This window comes from Thalassophryne amazonica, chromosome 15 (genome assembly GCF_902500255.1).
Source record: "Thalassophryne amazonica chromosome 15, fThaAma1.1, whole genome shotgun sequence".
Taxonomy (NCBI): Eukaryota; Metazoa; Chordata; class Actinopteri; order Batrachoidiformes; family Batrachoididae; genus Thalassophryne; species Thalassophryne amazonica.
In genome coordinates, this window is record NC_047117.1 from 69009975 (window position 1) to 69036161 (window position 26187).

A 26187-nucleotide genomic window follows, 5' to 3' on the forward strand; every position below is an offset into this window, starting at 1 on the left:
ACTTTGAAGATAAATGCATTCTTTGTTGGCAAATTGCTTCGTACTTAAATATTTCCAAATCTCAGACCAGGGTGTTGACAGCAATGTGCAGGCACAGAAACATTAATTAATTTGGTCCATTAAAAAGTAAGACTTCTGGATGGTTCTGATATTACTCTGTGTGGATGCCCCCGGCACTTTGGAGATAGTTGTAAACATTTATATCTGTACAGATAGATTTGGATATAGTGCTACAGCACTGAAGCTCAAACACGTCAAAGGTAAGTTATGATCAAATGCCCACAAAATTGTTAGCAAATTGAGCCTTTGCTTTCAGTCGAGCAGTTGTGAACTCATGCCTTCGTTGGTTAGTTGGCATTAGGTGCCTTGCTCATCCTGTGCAGGCATTGGCTCAATTTTTAGCTGCCAGGCAGCCAGAGGGCAGAACTGGATGTCACAGGCTTGACATGGCCGGCCTGGAACGTAGGGTGGATGCGCATGGCCCTGGGGAGTTTCAGCCTGACTGCAACTGGGTGGACCACCTTGGCAATAGGAAAGGGTCTGATGAACCTGGGAGAGAGAGCTTTGTTGAGTCCACTCTCAGCAGCAGGTGCTTGGTCGAGAGAATGTAGGATGGAGCGGGGGTCCTTCTGCAATCCACAGCTGACTTGTAAGCTGCCGATGACTTTAGGGCTTGCCAGGCCCGCTCCCAGGTTTTCCTGCACCTCCTCACCAGGGCCAGTGTGGACGGGACTGGGGAATCTGAGTCTGTGCAAGGAAACATAAACGGTTGCTATTCATGGACTATATGAAACGGTGAGAAGCCAAAAGATGAAGATGGTAAGCTATTCTGTGCCAATTCCACCCAAATCAGATGTTCCAACCAGGATGTGGGGAGGACGTGATGCGGAGTCCCTTCTCCAACTCCTGTTTGCTGCATGCCGTCTGACCATTATGATTGGGGATGATGGCTGGAGGACAGGCTGACAGTTGCTCTCAGGAGTCTACAATATTTCAACCAGACCTGGGACACAAACTGTGTCCCAGGCCTAAACTTCCCTTGGCCAAGGGAAGTTTAGGCAATGGAATGAAATGTGCCATCTTGGAGAATCTGTCCACAACAGACTGGATGACCATGTTACCATATGACTTAGGAAGTCCAGTGACAAAATCTACAGCTACGTGAGTCCATGGTTGCTTTCCTGGACAAAACGGCACAAGGATGGAGCTTGCCATCAGTGGTGATAATTTGCAATAGGACTTCCTCTACCCCAATGTCTGAGGTGTCCACCTCGACCACAAAACGCTGACTGGGGTCCAGAAGGAATAGCACAGGGGCAGAAGTGAAATGCTACTAGAGTTCACTTAACACTGCATCACACTTGGGGGATCAAACAAAAGATCTGTGGGGAGAGGTAAGATCATGCAAAGGCAAAGCAATGGTACTAAAATTTCTAATGAACTTCTGATAAAAGTCCACAAACCCAAGGAATCTCTGTACCTCCTTATGGGTGAGTAGCATGGTCTATTCAGCTACAGCTGCTACTTTAGCTGGGTCCATCCTGACCTCCCCCTCCGCTGGCACAAACCCCAGGAAAGATAGAGGGTTTGTGGAATTTGCATTTTTCCGCTTTAACATACAGCTGGCTTTGGAGTAACCGCTGCACTATGGAACGGACATGCTGAGCATGGATTTCCTCATTGGGGAGAAAATCAGGATGTCATCCAAAAACACTACAATACATACTTGCCAAGCATGTCCCGAAGCGCATCATTCACCAAATTCTGAAAGGTGGCCAGCGCATTGGTTAGACCAAATGGCATGACTCGATATTCATAATGACCTGTGGGTGTATTAACCCTTTAACGAGCACAATTTTTCAATAGAATGTAGTAGATATTAGTATTTTCTACCAGCAGTGGGAGTAAGTCACCATCAAGTCACTCTCAAGTCTTGAATCAGCAACTCCCAAGTCAAGTCTCAAGTCAGCTGTCAAACACTTGGTGGTCATTATGACTTGAGACATGACTTGGTACTTGCTGATTCAAGACTTGAGAGTGACTTGATGATGACTTACTCCCACCTCTGTTTTCTACCAAACCGTTGAGCTGAGCATTAAAGGGTTAAACACTGTTTTCATTCGTCACCCTCCTGTATCCTGACCAAATGGTAAGCGTTACGTGGAGCTAATGTATTGAACACCTTAGCCTCTTCCAGTGGCTTAAATGCCAATGTAATTAACAGAAGGGGATATCTATTCTTCACGGTTATGTCATTTATACCTCTGTAGTCAATGCATGGTTGCAGGGTCTTATCCTTCTTCTCTAGAAAGAAAAACCCTGCCCCCGCATGGGACGAGGATGGTCGGATTAAACTGGCCACAAGTGATTCTTATATGTAGTTCTCCATGGCTTGGTGCTCTGGTGCTGATAGGGAATACGTCTTGTCCCTTGGGGGGGGGGCGGTTTTGTGCAAAAAAATCTATGGCAAATGGATAAAATCATTTTTTTCTTCTATCATCCATAAATGAAAGAAGTTGGGATCCACCAGGACTCTTCCTCGAGCTGGCCGCCCACCTAAACTGAGTAATCATGGGAAAAGGGCCTTAGTTGACCAAGAACCCAATGGTCACTCTGTCAGTGCTCCAGCATTCCTCTGTGGAGAGAGGAGAACCTTCCAGAAAGACAATCATCTCTCCAGCAATCCACCAATCAGGCCTGTATGGTAGAGTGGCCAGATGGAAGCCACTCCTTAGTAAAAGGCACATGGCAGCCCACCTAGAATTTGCAATAGGCACCTGAAAGACTGTCAGACCATGAGAAGGAAAATGATCTTGTTTGATGTGACAAAGATTGAACTCTTTGGCATGCCAGGTGCAATGTTTGGAGGAAACCAGGCGCTATCCCTACAGTGAAGCATGGTGGTGGCAGCGTCATGCTGTGGGGATGTTTTTCAGCAGCAGGTTCTGGGAGACTAGTCAGGAATGAAGGACAGATGAATGCAAAAATGTACAGAGACATCCTGGATGAAAACCTGCTCCAGAGTGCTCTTGACCTCAGACTGGGGTGACGGTTCATCTTTCAGCAGAACAATGACCCTAAGCACACAGCCAAGATATCAAAGGAGTGGCTTCAGGACAACTCTGTGAATGTCCTTGAGTGGCCCAACCACAGTCCAGAACTGAATCCGATCGAACATTTCTGGAGAGATCTGAAAATGGCTGTGCACCGACGCTCCCCATCCAACCTGATGGAGCTTGAGAGGTGCTACAAAGAGGAATGGACAAACCTGCCCAAAGGCCCAAGCTTGTGGCATCATATTCAAGAAGACTTAAGGCTGTAATTGCTGCCAAATGTGCATCAACAAAGTACTGAGCAAAGGGTGTGAATATATATGTACATGTGATTTGTAAGTTTTTTTATTTTAAATAAATGTGCTTCTTTTAATGTGTCAGTTAATAAAAACACAGCATGTGGCTGAAACCTGTGGACCAGTTTCAGAGAAAACTCAAAGAAAAAAAATTGAAGTGAAATAAGAAAGCGCAGAGAAGTGAGCTGAGAACATTCCACTCTGTCTCGGTGCCTTAAGATATTATGCATCAATTCTCAGAGGGCCCCAGGATGCCGTTTCCCGTGTTAATTGATATCCCCATTAAAGAGATAAGTAGGCTCAGGGAGGGCGAGAGGGCCGGAGAGCAAAGAAGTTACTACAGGGTGTCGCCGAAACGAGACATGAGAGGAAGCATTGCAGCATTCAGTGGAAAATGACCGCATGCGTATGTTTTAGTGCATGTTTCGTGTCAGGCACTTAGTTAACGTCTGAATAAATGACCTGCAGTGTCTGTGTGAGGAAGACGAGGCGACCCACAGAGAGTGCACTGGCTCCTCTCACCTAGTTTGGGATGAGTCACAGTGCACAGAGCTGTTAATTACGCCGATGGCTGAATCAAAACGCGGAGAATGAGAGCAGCTGTCTGCACATTTACATACCACACAGCCTACACGGAGGAGGAAGAAGGGAGGCGCAGATGACAGGCGGAAAGACAGCAGAAGAAAGAGAGTTGAAAAAGAAAAGGTGAGGAGCTACTACAAGACAAAACCGGAAACGGTGAAGAGTTGGGGAAGGAGGCAGTGCCATCTCGAGAACACGCGGTGACAAAACTAATGAATGTGAAGAAAAATGTAATGACTAACTTCCATCATTCCATCAGATTCTGCCTTTGTTTAAAGGCTTAACGCCAAATAACTTTTTTTTTTTTTTTGAGTAAATGGGTCACTATGCAGCTTTTCAACTGAAAATATCTTAAAAAACATATCTAAAGGTTTTCCACCAGACATACCTTCTTGCCAGTGAGCTAATGAAGCAGATAAACTACTTTAACCCTCTGGGACCGACGCCGTCATATATGACGGCTGAGACCAAGTTTTACTAAATTATGAATAACTTTTTAATGATATGAGATAGAAACTTACTTTTTTTTTTGCTGAAAAGTTAACTCCGTGGACATTCAAGCTAGCCGTCCACCATCTTTGTACTTCTCATAGAAGCTGTTGATGACGGGCGAAGTGTGAGCGTACAATCGGAATTGGTTCACTGTCACATGGTGTTCCAAAATCCAATCGTAGGGCAGATTTACCTCACGTGATAAACCAAAGATTGTTTTTAGGAGTGATGTATTACCAGTTGGCCCGTTTGAATAGCCCCCTGGCTGCTGGCTCCAATGCACCCTGCGCCATTACACACAGATCAGTGAAAGTGAGCAGACGATGGGCCTCTGATGACAATCTCACGTGCTCAAACAAAGAGTGTGTGAGTATCAGGATTGCTCCACTAGTTTACCTGTGAATGTTACTGGATAAGCCTGTGTCAAGTTCCCTCGCTCCAGCGTAAAGCACTGTTTACCATATCAATGGAGCGAAGAGGGAGGGGCCGCTCCTCAAATTGAATGAGCCTCGAAGTCTGAATGTTGCTTTCAGAGCAGGAGAGAACAAACACACAGTCAACTACATAGTAGAAGTTTGTGATGTGACCTTTGTGTAATAGCAGACAGAAATTGTTTTGAGATGAAGACAACCAAAATGCATAGACCATTTTGTATATATTGTTTAAAATGTGCATTTGTGTTTATTGTTTGAACCTTTTTGTTGTTGTCTTTTACACAAGAGCCCAAATTACCTTTATAAAGCTTCAAAACAGTTGTTTATTGTAGTTTGCTGTGTATTTTGAATAAATGTAACTCCTTCTGTCCTCTATACTTCTCCATCACTATTCTCAGAGCAAACATTGCATCTGTAGTGTGCTTTCTCAGCATGAAACCATATTTCTGCTCACAGATCTTCACCTGTTTTCTAAGCCTAACTTCTACTACTGTTTCCCATAACTTCATGCTGTGGTTGATCAACTTTATGCCTCTGTAATTACTGCAACTCTGCATCAAATAAAATCTAAAATTTAATTATTCACATGCACATTCTTGCCTTTTGTCTCAGTGACAGCAAAGTAATGTCTGCAGTTCCAGTTTAAATTGCTAATGCTACATGTGTCTGTCATTTGTGTATGAGCGAGTGTGTGTTTGTATTTGTGCATGAACTCCCACCCACCTCTGCCTCTGGTTGGCTTGCCATGAAATTTTATTCTTCCTTAGCCAGTCACTAACACGGTTGTCAATTTTGTTGTCTTTAGGTAGTTTCCCCATTCATAATAATTGTATGGAGCAAAATGTTTTTTAATATCTCATCAGTTCAAGCTATAGACCTATGAATAATTTGGGGCACGGTACCTGTAAGTGACAGCTAGTTAGCGGCTGTGAGCCGAGTTAAACTTGCTGTTGTAGAGGGTGCACGCTCTTTCTTCTGCGTTGTTGTTGTTGGCGACTCCTTCCACTTGCTCCCCTTGGGATGAGATCTCATGATCTGCGGACGCTCTAACCAGAAGGCCAAAACCCGGGTTCTGGCCCTGTAGACAGAAAGTCCTATTAGCTGTTAGGGAATGAGTTTTACCGACTACTATTGCACAGCGACTCCTGCTGGCCTCTGTCACATTGTCATAGATTTGGTTCTGTTTATTCTTTCTGAACATTCTATAACAAATATCCGAGATAACAGGCTTGCTATGTGATTAATTGTATGAACACACCATCTAAGATGTATGTGCTACAGTATTTCTGTTGAGTGAGATGTTAGTATTAGCACCATTAGCAATAATCAGCTGGCATAAACAGCTTGGTGGGTATTTCTCCCTGCTACTGTGACGTCACTGAGGTAATATTCTGGTCACAATTTTTAATATCTGCACCTAAACCACTCATTAGGAAAACCAACATCCACAAAAAAATACATGTTAGTAAAATACCCAAACCAAAGTTAGGCTGTTAGCGTTACATTTTTTGTAACAATGAGACGGAGAACATGTTTGTGCTTCATTTGTCCTGTCCAGGTCATGCTGGTCCTGCCTACACTGTTCACCTTTTTACCCATCTGTTTTTGTACAATGTAATCGCTAATTAATTCAGATTTCACAAGACTTGGTTAACTAAAAGGAAACACACACACACACACACACACACACCAGAAGAATTGACTTTCTAAATTCTTAGCCTGTGGTTTTTCAGTACTTTCTGTTGCAGTTAGCTCAGCAACACTGACATCTGATCACCGTTGTTACTGTGCAGAGATAACTGAACGATGGCACAAACATCCTACAGAGTTAAAAGTTAAAGATTTGGTATAAGACAGAGTAACTCACTGCTTTCTAGACCGTAGTGTTTTCTGGGCGTGAGCAGAAGGCCAATGAGATTTCTGTGTCGATCACAAAGGCTTCATTCATGGCAGCAGGTGGTGGTGGATTATGTGGTGGTGCTCCGGCAAACAGTGTCCCTCAGTCTTAATCACACAAAGTGCACTGAGATTTGTTTTTAAAAAAATGACAGGACTCCATGTTAAAGCACCACACTGCTCGTTTTGATGTTAAGTAGAAGCCAACAATTTTCTGAATCACTGGTTGCCTGACAGTGATGCTCAGGTCACTTCATGTTCGACAAAATCTGAGGTTTTTTTTTTTTTTTTGCCATTTCAGATATTTTGGAGATTGATGCAATATCTGGCTGAGAAAGTTTTACTCACATAACAAAAATGTTGTTCATATTAATATTTAAGTTAAAAGAATTTAGCATGAGATATAAATATTGTAAGTATTTAATCATTTAGTAGAGTTACTATAAGTAATCACAAAACATTTCAGTTGTGAGCAGGTCTCAGGTTTGCTTTCCGACGGGTCCGTTATGGGTGGAGATGTTCTCCCCATGTTTGCATGTCTTCTCAGCGGGTGCTCCGGCTTCTTCCACTTCCAAAGACATACGAGTTAGGTGGATTGTGGAGTGTAAATTGACCGTAAGTGTGAGTGAGTTTGTTGAGTGATGGTAGTTTGATCACGACTCTCACCAGGTCTTTCTTCACCGAGCTCAAATGGGAACATACTCCCTGGTTCTCCAGCTCCCTTTGCTGATGAGTCTATGCAACTCTGCAGGGCCAAGTTGACCCCCCAGGAGAGACAGATGAGACTGAAAAATGGGGAGTGTATTTATTGCAGTGCTAAGGGACATATTCTTAGCAACTGCTCTGTGCGGCCAAAAGCCAATGCTCGCCCGTAGGTTCCGGGCTATGGGTGAGCTACATAAATTTCACGAGTGAACATCCAGGTTGCACCCAAATCCCGGCACAGTTTTGTTTCACCATCAGTCACTGTTGGTTCCCGCACTTGTAGACACAGGGGCTCAAGGTAACTTTCATCACATCATCACTAATGCATGCATTTCCGATTAAGGCACTTCCGTCACTCCTTTCTGTGCATACTTTAGACGGCACTCCCCTGCTTGCCATCACTCACCAAACTGAGCCGGTCACGTTAGTGGTGTCAGGTAATCACCAGGAGACTATTCAGTTTTTTTGTGTTTTCATCCACGTCCCTGCTGGTCTCTGGGCATCCCTGGGTCATCCTGTACAACCCCTGGATAAATTGGCTGACTGGGGCAGTCACTCAGTGGAGCGAAGCCTGCTACATCCCATGTCATCGATCCTCTGTACCGCCCAGCGTCAGCACCACGGAGTTAAGGAGCACACCCACAACCTTTTATTAGTTCCCAAAATTTATCATAACCTTACTGAGGTATTCACAGTAAGGATCAGGCTCTGTCACTTCCCTCACAGACCTTATGACTGCGCCAGTGATTTGCTCCCGGGTGCGACCTCCCATCTGGTCGCCTCTACAGTCTCTTACGCCTGGAGAGGGAATCAGTGGAGCTCTATATCCGGGACTCCCTGGCCCCTGGGTTGATACAACCCTCATCATCACCACTGGGAGCTGGCTTTTTTTTGTCTGGAAGAAGAACGGTGCGCAGCATCCGTGCATCGACTTCTGCGGACTGAATGCCATCACAGTCTGCAACCAGTACCCTCTTCCCCTCTGCAATTCAGCATTCAGTTCCCTGCACGTGGCAAATGTATTTTCTAAGCTGGACCTCCATAATGCCTACCATCTGGTACGTGTCAAGGAGTGTGACAAATGGAAAACCACCTCCCCTCCCCCCCCCCCCCTCCCCTGCCACTTTGAATACCTGGTCATGCCTTTCAGCTTTACGAATGCTCCCACCACATTCCAGGCTTTGGTTAATGATGTGTTAAGTGATTTTCTCAAACGGTTTGTTTTTATTTAGATGACATCCTTATTTTCTCCCTATATCCCACAGATCACACCACCCATGTCAGTTTTGTTCTCTGGTGGCTGCTGGAGAACCAGCTTTTTGTGAAAGCTGAAAAATGTGAGTTCCACAAAAAAATGTTTCTTTCCTCTGCTATATCATCTCCCACAACCGCATCCAACCTGATCCCACCAAGTTCAAGGCCATCACTGATTGGCTGGTCCCCTCTTCAGTTCAGCAGTTACAACAGTTCCTTGGTTTTGCCGCTTTCCACCACTGTTTTATCTGTAATTAGAGGCAGGTTGCCGCCCCTCTCACAGCACTCATCTCCCCCAAGGTCCCCTTCCATTGGTCATCAGAGGCTGACAAAGCCATCTCTATGTTAAAACACTGTTTTCCCACAGCCCCCATCCTCACTCAGCCAGACCTGGGCCGTCAGTTTATGGTGGAGGCTGATGTATCTGACATTGGGATAGGAGCTATCCTTTCCCAGCGAGCTGAGGGCAACAGCCGACGACATCCCAGTGCTTTCTACTCCCAGCGGTGGTCTCCTGCAGAACAAAATTATGACGTTGGGATCCGGAAACTCCTGGTGGTTAAGGAGGCTCTGAAAGAGTGGAGGCACTGGCTAGAAGGGTCCGCAGTCCCATTCATCATCTGGACTGACCATAAAAACATGGAATACATACAGTCAGCCAAGTGGCTCAACTCCCGGTAGCCAGGTGGTCGCTCTTTGTTGGATGCGTCAACTTTACAATAACGTATCGTCCTGGATCTAAGAATGGAAAACCCCAAGCCTTATCTTGCCAATTCGCCTCTCCGGATCAGCCAACCCCTCCTGATCAGATCCTTTCTCATCCATGATTGTGGGGGCACTCACCTGGAATGCTGAAAGAGTCATTTGGGAGCCTCTGGAACAACATCTCGATCCTGGCAGAGGAACTCTTGGACAGCTTTATGTTCCACCAGAAACCATGTCTGAGATCCTGCAGTTTTGTCACAGTTCAAAGCACCCCTGCCAATCAGGAATCCACAGAACCTTGGACCTAGTCTGATGCTGCTTCTGGTGGCCCATGGTTCAAGCAGACATGTGGGAGTTCATCCAAGCATGCACCATCTGCCCATCTGCACCAGCGGCAAGACCCCTCACCAACCACCAGCTGGACTTCTCCAGCCACTGTCAACACCTGGTCACATGTCTGCCTGGATTTTGCTACTGGATTGCCTCCATCCCAGGGTAACACTGTGTTCCTCATGGCTGTGGACTGCTTCTCCAAGGCAGCAAACTTTGTGGCCCTGCTGAAACATCGTGTTTGATGGAGGCCCCCAGTTCACCACGCATGTCTGGCATTCCTTCTGTTCAGCCCTGGGCACCTTGGTCAGCCTTTCCTCTGGGGTCCATCCCCAAACTAGACAAACCAGGACCTGGAGTCCATCTTACGGTGTGTGACATCTTCCCACCCGACCACTTGGAGTACCCACCTGCCTTGGGTTGAATATGCCCGCAACATTCAGACCTGCTCAGCCACCGGACTCTCCCCGTTTGAAGTCTCCCTCGGTTACCAATCTCTTCTCTTCCCTGGTCAAGAGGAAGAACTGTCAGTCCCTTCAGTTGATGCCCAAATCAGATGTTGCTGGTGGGCCATTCTGCCCTGATCTGGACGAGAGACAGGACCTGACGCCATGCAGACCAGCACTGAACCCTGACCCCAACTCCCAGCCCAGCCAGGAGGTGTGAATGTCTTCAAAGGACACTCTTCTCCACATGAAATCATGCAAGCTGGCTCCCAGATTCATTGGACCGCATTTATTTTCCCTTTCATAAGGCTAGCATACTGGCATAGTATAGTTCTACGCTTTTCACTCTTTTAATTCATTTTATTAGGAAATGAAGTGTGCCGCGGCCTCAACTTTACCTAAATTCTGGTTCTTTTAGTGAAGCTTAGGGCTAGTGGCCGGCGATCACCTTAGTATTTCCTGTTTTTCTTGTTGTTTAATGCTGACAAATTATACTGTATTTCTTATCTTTCTGATGCTTGATTCTGTTTTTTCTGTCTGTGTAAGGTGTAGCTCCATCCAGAGATAGGTGTGGTAATTGTGCTGGAGACCCTCCTGTCCTATGCACCAACAGCTTTTCTTGTAATTCATTTTGTGAATTGTTCTGTAATTTATGTCTGTAGCATGGCCCAAGCAGAGGGTCAGCCCTTTGAGTCTGGTCTGCTTGAGGTTTCTTCCTCAGAGGGAGTTTTTCCTTACCACTGTTGCTCTGGGGGTTAGTAAGGTTAGACCTTACTTGTGTGAAGCACCTTGAGGCAAATCTGTTGTGATTTGGTGCTATATAAATGAAAATAAATTGAAATTGAGTGGTGGACTGGGTCCTCAGTCCAACTGCGGTGCATCTGCCCCGGTCCCTCCAGATCCACCCAGTTTTTCATGCATCCAACATCAAACCAGTTCACACCAGTCCTCTGTCCTCTGTGCCCTCGTGCTCCTCCTCCTGCCTGGATTGTGGATGGTCATCCCACCCGGACTATACGGCGGATCATGGACATTCATCGTCTGGCCCAGGGGATCCAGTATTTGGTGGACTGGGAGGGCTATGGGCCTGAAGAGTGCTTCTGGGTGTCACAGGGCCTCATCTTGGACCCTTCACTCTTGCAGGACTTTTAGTGAACTCATTCTGATTGTCCTGATAGGTCACCTGGGGGCTCCCGTTGGGGGGATACTGTTGTGTGCTACCTTGGTTCCTACTTGGTCTTGCCTTCTTCCTCTCTGTGTGTTTCCATTTATATTTAAACCCTGGTTCAACACTTCCACCTTCACCAGTAACAGTTTTCACTACATGATATCTGGTTCCTCTATTTCTGATAACAGAGTGTTTTGTACATTCCTATGCAAACTTTTTGAGCTTTGTGTTTTTGTGCTATCCTATGCAGCCTTTTTGCACTTCGTGCTTGAGTGCTTTCCTATGCAACTCACCTGTGCCTCTGTCTCTCCACAGTGACCTTGCCCTCCGTCAGCTCCGTGGGCGGCCACCTGGCTCCGGTCTCCAGTATCACCACCTTCCTCATCACCTCATCCATCCTGGTCTCCTATGGTTCAACATCTCTGGCTCCACTGGGCTGGGGCTCCTTGTTTCAACATTGGTCCAGTCTCTGTGTCCAAGTTCCAGGCCTCCATTACATTCCTAATTCAAGCTGTAGTTCATTTTTACAACTTTTAACAATAAATTGTGGTTTTGCTGTTTACCTCAGCTTCCCGCATTTTGGGTCCATTTCCATTACGTTTGGGTTCAACCATAATATTTGTAGTCCGAACAAAACAAGTCAACCTCCATGAAAATCTGCAAATTATCCAAAAAGTATTTGTTAAGAAAGTGAACTGAAACTTGTGTGAGTACACATGGTTTATAAAAGACAAAATAAACAATGTTCAATAAAATAGTGTCATATTTGCACGCATGCTGATACGCGTACGAGGGGAGGAATAAACTGAGCGGAACATTTACTTAAGAAAACATTTGTTTAACTTTAATAGATGAACAAAACCTTTTGGATATTGAACAAGATAACTTCGCCTGTTCAGGCCTCAGTGATCACAGTGATGGAGAGTCGCTTTCCAGGCTTTTTGAGCGGAGACAATAAAGTGGAAAAACACAGATCGCTGTAACAAATAGAGGGACGACGTCTCTTCAGATTAATGCTGTCATAAGTGTGGGGATGAGTGATTACAGATTAAAGAATAAAATTAATCACTGCAATTACAGAGAATCATTCATCTCTTCTCACTGCCTGAGCTAACACACACACACACCGTATTTCCTGCAATATCAGTTGTGGGCTTTTTTTCTTATCATTATGACTTTGTGAGGCTCTGCAACATATGGTGCTACTTATATATCAAATAAGTCACATGTATTTTATTATTACTATTAATAATAGCTGTGATTAATAACACTAACTATGTCTATTTACATAGGGTTTTTCCCAGATATGAACGCACTATCAGGTTTGCATGGACAGAGATGTCTGGACACATATGTAGGACTCAAACTCACACCTCTGAATTTTAAGATTGTTTACTGGTTGGTAATGCAGAGTCTGGTACACAAAAAGGCAGTCCAATAACAGCAAACAAATCAGAAACATCAGGTAATAAGGCATGGTCGAAAAAACCGGAAGGTCGTCAAAAAAAACAAAAAAACAACGTGGCTAGCAGGACTTGAAACAAACAAGTACAGAGCTAGAAGGAAAGGCATAGAGCACAACAATCTGGTGGAGAACTAGTGCAACCAGTGAAGCTTATATACACCCTGGTGATGAGCTACAGATTAGAAATAGGTGTGTGGAAAACTCCAGAACAGGGTGTGGCCCAGACAGTGTGCACCACCCACCACCAAGCACCAAGGGAGACAGACAAGAGAGATAGGGAAAGACAAAGCCCAAGCAGGAAAAACCCAACAAGAGAAATCACACACAGGCTGTTGTGAAAGTGTAGTGACACGGACCCACAACAGGGGGCGTAAATGAACGGACAATGAAAGAGTCAAATATGAACACTTTACTGTTGTGAATGAGCACAACACAGAGGAATGTGAAATTTACAGACAGTCAATCACAAGGGTGACGTGTGGGAAGGCTCGAGGATAGAAGACGTCTGTCCTGAGATGAGCCGGAACCACACGAATTTCCTCCGCCACCGAACCCGGAGAATACTGGAGCCGCCAAGTCCCGAGTCCCCAGGTGGCCACCGTCTTCGACGGTCGGATCTGGTACTGCTGGCAGGGAGTAGAGACAATAAGATATGGGTGTGTGCACACCCAGTAGCAACAACGGTGGGAATTCCACCTCCACCTCTAACACACACTCGTGCAGCTCCTGTCTACCCACTTATCTGGTAGAGGTGTGAAGCGACTCCGTCGCTGGTCACACCGAACGCCAGTCTCACCAAACGCCGGTCTCACAGACAAGGAACACCACAGGAAAACGGCTGCAAAAAAGAGTTCAGACTGACACACAGTTTACTTTTAAGGCTGAGAATACTACCTGAACGGTTCGACGATATCTCGGCAATGAGTTGGAGATGATGTCCGGGTTTTATGGAGTGAGGTGATGAAGCATGAATGAGCGACAGCTGTCAGGAGATAATGAGTGACAGCTGTCACCCCCGGCTGTGTCCGTGGCGGCAGCGCCCTCTCGTGCCTGAAGCCCGCACTTCAGGCAGGGCGCCCTCTGGTGGTGGGCCAGCAGTACCTCCTCTTCTGGCGGCCCACACAACACAGGCAAAACAAACTAAATCCAAACTAGGCAGAATAAAACAGCAAGCATGACACAAAAAGTCCAGATCATGACAAGCACTAAGAATAAACTGCAATAATAAAAGTACACTAAAGCAATAAACAAAGTAGGTTTTGGAATTTTAAAGGTCCTCTTGTTGAGAAACGGTACAGACTGTGCTGTTCCCAGGGCTTCCTGCATAAGTCCACTTTTCACTGCTGCATATTGCTGTGCACCAGAAAACAGCTCCCATCTGATGATTGCTTTTGTCCAAAACAGGTCAGATAACATCCAACTCACATTTATTTGTTCATCTTTTTTGATTTTTAGAGTTTAAAAGTCTTATGTTAAGTAACAGCACAGGCTGTTGTGTGTACCTATGCTGCACTGCGTTCCTGTCCGTAGTTACTCATTCATCATTCATTCATTCATTCATTTTCTGACGCTCATCTGGGTCTGGGTTGTGGTGGCAGTAGACAAAACAGCTCATTCCACATTTCCCTATCCTTAGCCAACTCCTCGAACACTTCCTGGGGGATAACTAAGTGTTCCCAGGACAGCTGGTAAATACAATTCCATCAGTGTGTCCTGAAACTTCCCTGGGGCTTACTCTTAGTTGGACATGCCTGGAAGATCTTCCTTGGGAAACAACCAGGCAGCATCCTCACCAGATGCCAAAACCACCTCAGCCGGGACTTTTTGATGTAAAGAAGCAGCCGCTTGTCTCCAAGTCCCTCCCAGATAGTCATGCTTCTCACCCTGACCCAGATTGTAAGCCCAGATACCTGATGTAAGTAAGTATCTCATTTCTGCCGCTTGCATCCATGACTGTTATGCTCATCCCCAGGGAAATCCTGTGTTAAAAAGTGAGTTCCACATCCAGAAAAAGGTGCATCTTGTGCTCTGGTATGGCTTACGTTTCTCCTCTTCACAATGCATTTCTTTGGCAGATGCCATTTAATCTTTGGAAAATACAGTACACAATGCGCATACACCCACACGCTGATTATGACCACTGACAGGTGAAGTGTAAAACATTATTTCATTACAAAGGCACATGTAAGTGAGTGGGATATATTAGGCAGCAAGTTAGTTTTAATCAATTGAATTATTATTTTTTTTTTTTAAATAGCAAAAATTACAACAATACTGCCCCAGGGCACAGGTAAGGTCTCACCTTACCTAACACTCTCAGCTCTTGCATTCCTCCATCATCACCATCACTTCCTGCAGAAGCCAGCTGCTGCTTTGCCCTGGAAAAAAGAAAAACAGAAATTAAACACAACTGACAAAAATATTGCTTTTAACCAAAAAAAAAACCCAACAAAAAAACAAACAAAAACAAAACAAACAAACAGAACACACCTCTTTGCTCTCAATTTGCATCCCACTTCTGACACCAAAATGTGGCAAAGCAGGCGGGTTATCTTTTAATTGTGAGGCAACTGGAAATCATGACTAAACATGATAGGTCAGACTTCTGACACTACCATGGGAATTTCATCCAGGGAATTTTCCATTTTGATTAACTCCAATGCAAGTTTGTTGCAAATGAGGTAGAGTAGGGGGTTCACTTACAAAACAACTTATTGAAACTGGTTTATTATAAAAGACAAAACCAAAAATTATAAAACTACATGTGCCCAATGTATTCAGCATAAATCATCATTCCCATCTGCAGGTGTCCACTCTGAACACCAGAGGGCACCATCACACCATCAACTCTGCAAGCAGGGGTCAGCCTAAATCTCCAGGCTGACAATATATCCAGGCAGGTAGCAGCAGACATCAGGGCGGAGCAATGAACTCAACTCCAGGCAAAGCAGCAGTGACATCTGCAGAGCTCACTCCTTTCCATCATGAACCTATACCTTTAACAGCATAAACATAAGTGACACACAAGTTTCTGGAGGAGGAATCTAAGCCATCACTACATACCACTCCATTGGCCCCAGCCAATACAGCACAAGCCAAGGAATCGATACTGCCAGGGCGTCCAACAGCCAGCAACCATGCCGAGCAGCGCACAAAGAGCGACAGCTCCCACAAAGTCTCTTAACGAAGCCATTCACATAAGCACTTTAACAGTGCAAACACTTCAATACACACAGCCGTGGTCGGCACCTACCTCCCTTCACAGGAACACAGAAGTGGAAACGCCAGACAAAAACCTGCAGCAAACCTCAACAAGTCAGAGAGAGAAGAGCGCTCCCTGCCCTCTTTTATGAGAACACTCTCCTACACTGATTGGCTGAAAGCCAACCACCAGCTGAAGATCATTAAGCTCATCCATACTGCTACACCTGGTACAGAGGAAGCTAATCTTATTTTAGTTGACAAAACTTCAGTGTCTTGCCTCCAAAAATGGCAGCTATCAGGTACCAACATTTGATGGAACATTCAAGAGCACCGCTACATTGCTCGTATTCCTCCAAAAGGAGAGCTTCTTCTGCTTTTGGCCTTGGTTGTAGCAGACAACGGTCATGATGTGTTTGTGACAGTTATCACATTAGCCAGCAGGCATCGCTGTTACTCTGAGCAGTTTTGTGTGCACAAAAAGGCTTGACAGAAGTGTAGAAAAAGAAACTTCTAGGCTAAGTACTAAGCATGTCATTGTGCAGTTCGTATGTGTCCCTAAATGTTGATAAAGCCAGTTAATGAAACAAAGGCTGGATAGTCCATGACAAAGACCAACAAGCAAACAAAGCTGTCGTGCATTTGAGTAGTCTCTTGGCAACGGCACGCGTGAGGCTGTTATGCCCATGAAAACTGTGGACTAACGTAAGACGGCTAATCTACAAGTTTAGCCATTGATGTTAAACGGTGAATAGACGGATAATGTTGGATGACTAACTGTAGTCGACAAAGTAAGTTTAGTAGACTGAAAGATTAGATTGTTTTATGAAACCAGGCCCTGCAGTAAATCAACAGGAACGCAAAGAGATTACTTATGGCCAGGTCACAGGGCACACAGCATTAGCTGAACAAAGGAAAAAAGTCACATAGCCATAAATCATCAAGAAAAAGTGGACGGATGAGCTGGCATGTCTCCCATCACTGAAAAGCCTTTGAGTGCAGAGCGAACAGCGACCTTGATGCTGTGATCATTTCTGCAGCATGTCTGTAGTCTCCACAGCCACCTGCAGCTGTGTTGTCTTGACAACCGTTTATCTTCACTACAACAACATGTGCACACACATGCATGTTGCAACCAGAGATGGCTGCAATGTGCGTAAATAGTTAAAGTAGTTAATCAAACATTCTTGCTGCTACTGTGTCTGTATGAAAACACTGCTTTTCATCCCACACATGGACGAGTCACGTTCAACTTGTCGGATCTTTAGTTATTGAGCCATTCAGATATCGTCAATATTGTGCAAGACATCAGACTTGGGAGGTTTGACAAAGTTGGACGACAATCAAACGGAATGCTGACAGTACGGGAACTACGAAGACAAAAAGCAAAATAGAACACGGACAAACTGAGGTTGTCATCAGGTTTCATTCACATTTTTCAACAGTTTGAAAATTCTGACATAGTGCCAGCTACAGAAATGAAGCTGGACGACAGTTAAACGATGTCTCCAAAAGTCAATGTAAGTCCAGATTTCTTTTTTCGTTTTGGTTTGGTGTCCCTGGCGGATGGGGGGGGCACCAATGGCCTACGCCAGGGCTGCCCTTTGTCACCAGTTCTGTTCATTACCTTTATGGACAGAATTTCTAGGCGCAGTCAGGGTGTAGAGGGAAACCGGTTTGGGAATCACAGAATCTTGTCTCTGCTGTTTGCGGACGATGTACTTCTGTTGGCTTCGTCAAATCAGGACCTTCAGCGTGCACTGGAGCCTTTTGCAGCCGAGTGTGAAGCGTCTGAGATGAAAATCAGCACCTCCAAATCCGAGGCCATGGTTCTCAACCGGAAAAAGGTGCATTGCCCTCTTCAGGTCAGTGGAGTGTCCTTGCCTCAAGTGGAAGAGTTTAAGTATCTCGGGGTCTTGTTCACGAGAGAGGGATGGATGGATGGAGCGTGAGATCGACAGACGGATCGGTGCAGCGTCTGCAGTGATGTGGTCACTGTATCGGACCATCGTGGTGAAGAGAGAGCTGAGCAGGGGGGCAAAACTCTCGATTTACCGATCGATCTATGTTCTAACCCTCACCTATAGTCATGAGATTTGGCTCATGACCGAAAGAACAAGATTGTGGGTACAAGCGGCTGAGATGAGTTTCCTTGCAGGGTGGCTGGGCACTCCCTTAGAGATAGGGTGAGGAGCTTGGTCACTTGGGAGGAGCTCGGAGTTGAGCCGCTGCTCCTCCATGTCAAAAGGAGCCAGCTGAGGTGGCTTGGGCATTTTTTTTGGATGCCCCCTGGATGACTCGCTGGAGAGGTGTTCCGAGCACGTCCCATCAGGAGAAGACCCAGTGGAAGACCCAGGACACGCTGGAGGGACGACGTCTTGCAGCTGGCTTTGGAACGCCTCGGGGTTCCCCCCGGAGGAGCTGGGGGAGGGGTGTGTGGATCGGTAGGTCTGGGTGGCTTTGCTTGAGCTGCTGCCCCCGCGACCTGACCTCGGATGAAGCGGAAGAAAATGGATGGATGAATGGATGGGTTTGGTGTCCTTTGTTAGTGCCATGTGACTGGGGGTTAAAGTGGTCATCGGCAGCTAGCCCTGTGCTTCTCTAACAGACCCAGAATTTAGATGTAGTGAAGCTGAGACCTGTTTTGTTGCTAATAATATGAATAAAAAGAAGAGGAAACATAATTCCATACTACACTATGCTATGAGAGCAAGAACAGGTAAGTCTTTAGTCTAAATTTGAATGTCTCTACAGAATCTGACTACTTTAACTCTGCAAGAAGATCATTTCACAAGACAGGTGCACAATTAGAGAAAGGCCTGCTGACTTTTTTAACCTTAAAGTAGACTCATGTCCTGAGAATGCAGAGCATGGGCCGATTTGTAGGGTGTAATTTGATCAGTTAGGTAGGGAGGTGCTAGTCCAGGAATTATTTTATGAGTTTGTAACAGAACGTTAAAATCAAACCTCAGAGACAGGAAGCCAATGAAGGAATGCCAAAATAGGTGTAATATGGGCAAATATTTTGCTTCTTGTCAATGGAAATGTGTTTTCACTTTCTTGTGTCATCCATATATTTTAACATACTTACAATTATATTATGCACTTAAATTGAACTTACTAAATAAAATCATGCACACACGCTTTTAATATATAGGTGATTTACCACTGCCCCTGCTGGAATGGTGTTTGAGTCCAGAATGTAATTATCAACATCCATTGTTCAGTGTTGTTAGCTATCCATATTTTCTCCAAAAATCTGTTTTGGTGCCGTTCATCCTTGACCCAAAATACATAAGCATACCACACGGCAACAGTTAGCTCTCCCCAGTTTGTCTGTAATTGAAGTTGCGTAAGTGCAGAGCTTTTTGTCTTGTGTGCATTCTACTGCAAGAAATTGGTTTTATTTTTATACTTCTACAAAAAGAGATGGTGGCGGAAGACATTAAACACACTACACTTCTCACTGATGGTAACGGCAAATTGACACATAACTAAACTGACTCAACCAATTGAACTACAAAAACACAATAAATCAGTAACAATGACAACACTGTTAAATCTTTAAAACCTCAAACCCTGAGCTCCCATGGTGCATTGCAGCACAACATCCACTGTTCACTGTTGTTAGGTAATATCACATTTTTTCTCTCAAAATATTAGCCCTATCAACTTTTTTTTTTGCGCAGAGTTCATCCTTGACCCAAAATACATCAGCATACCAAATGGCAAATGTCAGCTCTCCCCAGTTTCTTCGTGATCAAAGCCATACAAACACACACATAGGCCACTTGGCTTTTGTAAAATAGATGATTGCTACCTTGTGTTTAATAGAAGAGTTCTGTTCAGTCTGGCCACTGAGGAGGAATCAGTCCATCCAAAAAGAGGTCAGACAGGAAACGCATAGTAGCAGGTAGTAGAGGTGCTCATCAAAAGTACATCCATTGTTACTATTGAACGGTAGAATGAAGTCATATATCACCTTTCTATTAATCACAAGACCTTTGAAGTAACAAAGTCAAAGTAACAAAATTGCCTACTATGAAACATATATGCAGTCAAATAGTAAACATTGGTCACATGACCTTTGAGCTTTGGTGAACTTGAATGGTCAAACTGAACTTTTTCACTTAAAGACTTTGGAGCAAGTATGGATTCAACATGATGAATGAGGGGTTTCTTAACCAAGTGGTTCAGTTTTGGACAGAAGGTTCAATTGTCAGAATCATCACTGAATCACAAAGAAATCATTTGAAGGAATCTGTGTCAGACATGGAAGGGATGGGTACTCTTGTTATTCGTGCACTCTTCTATGCAGAAGCTGGGATGAACACAATACAAATACTACAAGCGTTCCCGGTCAGAAGAGCAGTGAAATCTCACCCCACAAACAAAACTGTAATTGCAGACAGACACAAAGGATCTGGTACTGCTGATGCAAGTGAGTATCGTTGAGGATGTCCTACAGTACAATGAAGACTCTGTGCATGATAGAAAACCCTGAAGGCAATTAAGCTGTGAACTATCTCTGATGCATGCTCATAAAAATGAAGAAATCCCCTCTCTGCTCCGCTTGTAGTGGTGGTACAACCCCAAATGAAGCAATGAGCTGCGGCAGCAGTGATGAAGTACTTGGTAGGTCACACGCACCGCTTCAGGAAAGTTTCTCAGCACGGAGAAAGTTGAGCTATTGCCCAAAGAGATGCTCATTTTCAGCAGCCATTAAAATCATCCTTGAGTTCTGTGATCTTCAGATTTACAGGGCTCCTGGAGGCAACATAGAACAAGAGAGCTCAACAGTCAGGGATCCCAGAGGCGACACAACAAGCACAAAACAGTGTAATTAGATGAATCCCATTAGATGAGGATGTGTAACACTCAGTAGATGAAAAATCATAATTATTCATTGTAACTGTTGCCATAATTTAGAAACACAGTAGCTCACAGATGCTAGCTTGCAATCTTTTTTTTTTTTTTTTTGCTTTTGTTGCATCCTTCTATGCCTGTTTGTTCTTCAAACATTTTGTATCAATTTAGAAATTGTGCAACAGTTTGATGTACAACTCCAAATCAGAAGATGTTGGGATGATATGGAAAATGAAGAAGAAGAAGAAAAAAAAAAATTCAAACATGACACAATCATTCTCCTGCTGAATTTGACCTGTTTCAGTGCAGACACCATGAACCCAAGATATTTCATGTTTTTCCATTCAAATTCATTTCATTTCTTTATATATTCCATTCCTGCATTTAAAGCCAAAATCATATTCCAAAAAAAGTTGGTATGCTAAAGCAAAAAATTGAGAAGCCTATCACCTAGAAATCTGGACTGTGAATCACAAATGTTTCTGAAATCGCACACCCAGGCATCACCTGGGTACACTGCTCGTCTAAATTTAAACACCAAACAACCGTAAAGTTAGGTTGTCTACTCCACAGGAGGTAACTATGGTATAAGTATCAAGGGAAAATCTTGTATTATTTGGGTCACAAGAATGTAACAGACACACACACACACACACACAATTAGTCTTGTCGAAGTCATTCAGCAAGACTCTGTTGGTGTGTCTGTTGTTAGTTTGCTCGCCCATTTCAGTAAAACTGGGAATAGTTGCAATAATTGTTTCTATCACACTTTATTCGCTGATGTTTTGTGTCAAAGCGCATCATGGTATCATCAAGGTCACGTGACAGCAGGCAAAAATACCAAATCATGAAAAACCTTACATTTAGAGTATATTTCATCTGATTGACTTGAAATTTGGTGAAACCATGCAGAATGGTGGGGCGTATAAGTCCATGATTTTTGGAGTGGTTCCAATGATATTTACCATTATATGCTTGGGTCAAATTTCACTAATTTTGGAAAAATAAATTCTCAGTAAGAGTTTGTCGTAGAGCAAAAAGGGCCTCAATTTCAGACCAACCCCAAATTTATCTGACTATAGAGGTACGAGGTCTATTAGAAAAGTATCCGACCTTATTATTTTTTTCAAAAACCATATGGATTTGAATCACGTGTGATTACATCAGACATGCTTGAACCCTCGTGGGCATGCAAGAGTTTTTTCACGCCTGTCGGTTACATCATTCGCCTGTGGGCAGTCTTTGAGTGAGGAGTTGCCCATCCTCTCGTCGATTTTTTTCATTGTTTAGGAATGGCTCAGAGACTGCTGCTTTGTTTGATCAAAATTTTTTCAAAACTGTCTGGTCTGGTGTCTGTTTGGTCTGGTAGTGTCGCCGTAAGGACGGCCCATGGTGCCTGACGGCGATCTGCGCTTCGAGGCGGCAGCGTCTCGCCGTTTCAAGTTGAAAACTTCCACATTTCAGGCTCTGTTGACCCAGTAAGTCATCAGAGAACAGAGAACTTTCAGAAGAAGTCGGCATGAGGAGTTTATTTGGACATTCCATTGTTAACGGACATTTTGTAATGAAAGAACGTGCGGGCAGAGTCGCATGTCGGGCCGGACCCGACCGCGGGGGGTCGCGACAGGAAAAACACCTCCGTTGGAAACCTTAACGGGCAAGTTGGAACATGCCCAAGCTGTTAAAGAATTTCTCAGTTACTCACTTGTTGAAAGCCATCAAAAGCCGCCTAAATTTTACAAATGGTTTTCAACACAGAGGTGTTTTTTCTGTTGCGGCGCACACAGATTTGCCGAGTCGTCACAGAAACGACTCGGCGAATTTGCGCGCACGTCTTTCATTACAAAATGTCCTTAAACAGTGGAATGTCCGCATAAACTCCTCATGCCGGCCTCTTCTGAATCTTCTCTGTTCTCTCACGATGTCCTGGGTCAACAGAGCCTTAAATTAGGATGTTTTCAGGTCGAAACAGGCCGACGACAGCGCCTGGAAGCGCTGCAGGACGTCCCGCTCCGTGGGAAGTCCTTACAGCGACAGAAACACCCCATAATCTCTCATCAGCCGTTAAACTTTTCACCGAAAACCAGCTGAATTTCTCGAATAGTGTCCACTCGGATATTCCTCACAGGTCCAGAAAAAAGTTTGATAAAGCAACGCGCACCGTCTCGAGCAGCGTGTGAAACAAAGGAATTCAGCCGAGAGGGCGGGACCACATCTCACTCGAGGCCTGCCCACAGGGAAATGACGTCACCGACACGCATGAAAAAACTCACGCATGCGCACGAGGGTTCAAGCATGATTGGTGTAATCGCATGTCAATCAAATCCATATAGTTTTTTTTTTATAAAACTGCCGGTTAGTTTTATAAGATACCTTGTAAAGCGCAGAAAATGACCCCGAGCCCTGGAACTCGATGGTGGCCAAATTGCAAATGGGTTTTGACACCAACACACCATTTATGTGCTACTAAGAAATATAGTTACATATTTTATTCTTATATGTGATTAGACCAAAACAAAAAAAATGGTTTGTGGTCAAAGGTCAAGGTCACCAAACTTCAAATTTTCACAAAAAAACTTACATTTTGAATAAATGTTGTAAAAACACTTTGGTGATACTTAGATTACAAATTTGTGTCCTTGTCCTCACCTCATTACCTTCTGGAAATGACTGGATGAAAATGACATTGATTAATCGTGTGTCAAAAAATATTGCACGTCATATCAAGTATCTTGGAAATCATTCATCGTTGAGCCAAACAGAGCTTAATTTTGGATTCAACCCCTATATATGTTAGTTGATGTTTTTCAAAATGTGAGTTGCTTGTGTCCACCTGGTGGTGAAAACCGGAACATAAACTGAATGTTGGAACTGATGCATCAAAGAGACAGAATTATGTCAGTTTTTTGGTCATATGCTCTGTGACAAATTTACACTCATTGTACGCACTTTAGGAGGAGGTACAGTAGTGTTCAGAATAATAGTAGTGCTATGTGACTAAAAAGATTAATCCAGGTTTTGAGTATATTTCTTATTGTTACATGGGAAACAAGGTACCAGTAGATTCAGTAGATTCTCAAAAAATCCAACAAGACCAAGCTTTCATGATATGTACACTCTTAAGGCTATGAAATTGGGCTATTAGTAAAAAAAAAGTAGAAAAAGGGGTGTTCACAATAATAGTAGCATCTGCTGTTGACACTACAAACTCAAAACTATTTTCAAACTGCTTTTTTTAGCAATCCTGTGAATCACTAAACTGGTATTTAGTTGTATAACCACAGTTTTTCATGATTTCTTCACATCTGCTAGGCATTAATTTTGTTGGTTTGGAACCAAGATTTTGCTCATTTACTAGTGTGCTTGGGGTCATTGTCTTGTTGAAACACCCATTTCAAGGGCATGTCCTCTTCAGCATAAGGCAACATGACCTCTTCAAGTATTTTGACATATACAAAATGATCCATGATACCTGGTATGCGATATATAGGCCCAACACCATAGTAGGAGAAACCTCTTCTGCACATGTCTTTTATTTAACAGAGGGACTTTGCGGGGGATTCTTGCAAATAAATTAGCTTCACACAGGTGTCTTCTAACTGTCACAGCACTTACAGGTAACTCCAGACTGTCTTTGATCATCCTGGAGCTGATCAATGGGTGAGCCTTTGCCATTCTGGTTATTCTTCTATCCATTTTGATGGTTGTTTTCCATTTTCTTCCATGCGTCTCTGGTTTTTTGTCCATTTTAAAGCATTGGAGATCATTGTAGATGAACAGCCTATAATTTTTTGCACCTGCGTATGTTTTCCCCTCTTCAATTAACTTTTTAATCAAACTGTGCTGTTCTTCTGAACAATGTCTTGAACGTCCCATTTTCCTCAGGCTTTCAAAGAGAAAAGCATGTTCAACAGGTGCTGGCTTCATCCTTAAATAGGGGACACCTGATTCACACCTGTTTATTCCACAAAATTGATGAACTCACTGACTGAATGCCACACTATTATTATTGTGAACACCCCCTTTTCTACTTTTTTTTTTACTTATAGCCCAATTTCATAGCCTTAAGAGTGTGCATATCATGAATGTTTGGTCTTGTTGGATTTGTGAGAATCTACTGAATCTACTGGTACCTTGTTTCCCATGTAACAATAAGAAATATACTCAAAACTTGGATTAATCTTTTTAGTCACATTGCACTACTATTATTCTGAACACTACTGTATGCCAGCACTTTCTCAAACAAAAGATCAAAAAGGCTCCAGGACCTGATGGTGTCTGCACCTCATGTCTGTGAGCATGTGGTGACCAGCTGACGTCCATCTTCACCCAGATCTTCGACAGATCTCTGGAGATGTGCAAAGTATCTTCCTGCTTCAAATGCTCCATTATTATCCCAGTCCCAAAGAAACCTTCCATAACAGGACTAAATGACTACAGACCTGTTTCCTTAACATCTGTAGTCATGGAGTCTTTTGAACAGCTGGTGTTGAGCCACCTGAAATACATCACAGGACACCTGCTGGACCCCTGCAGTACTGGGCAAACAGGTCAGATGACGTTGCAGTCAACATGGCTCTGCATTTCATCCTGCAGCACCTGGACTCTGCAGAGACATATGTGAGGATCCTGTTTGTGGATGTCAGCTCAGCATTCAACACCATCATCCCCGACATTCTCCACAAAAAACTCTCCAACGTTTCTGTGCCAGCTCCCACCTGTCAGTGGATCTCCATCTTCCTGATGGACAAGACACATCAGGTGAGGCTGGGGAGCATCACATCCAGCACACGGACAATCAGCACTGGTGCACCTCAGGGCTGTGTTCTCTCCCCAATGCTCTTCTTCCTCTATACAAACGACTGCACCTCAGGTAAACTCTGTTAAACTCCTGAGGTTTGCGGACGACACCATCATCATTGAACTCAATTGAGGTCAGCACAGCAACAACAGATACTGAACAGCCCGTGAAACCAGCTAAAGTCGAGGTCATCACAGCAAAGACATATGCTGAACAGCACAGTAGACCTGCCTGATTGCCTGATGCTCATCAGGAGTTGATGAAAATAAAAAGAGCGAGCACATCTGGGGCCTGTACTACGAAGCGGGGTTACTGACTTATCAGGGTAACTTCAGGAGTAAGTTGATGACGTGTGGAGTAACTTCCCGGTTAACCCGTACTACGAAAGGTGGATAGGTTTTGATCGAGGTATGCTGCCATGGCAATTTACGTTGCATGCCAAACCTGCTCCGAGCAGGTTATGTTCTAGGTTAGCTTGAGGTTTTCGCTTAAT

General features: G+C 44.2%; 1 long non-coding RNA gene across 1 annotated transcript; it reads left to right on the forward strand.

Moving 5' to 3' along the window:
* The first annotated feature begins 5518 nt into the window (after positions 1-5518).
* Positions 5519-25926, forward strand: LOC117526823. The gene is made up of 3 exons (XR_004565361.1): positions 5519-5642; positions 14315-14324; positions 25917-25926. It is a non-coding gene; the product is annotated as an uncharacterized LOC117526823 (long non-coding RNA).
* The last annotated feature ends 261 nt before the right edge of the window (positions 25927-26187 follow it).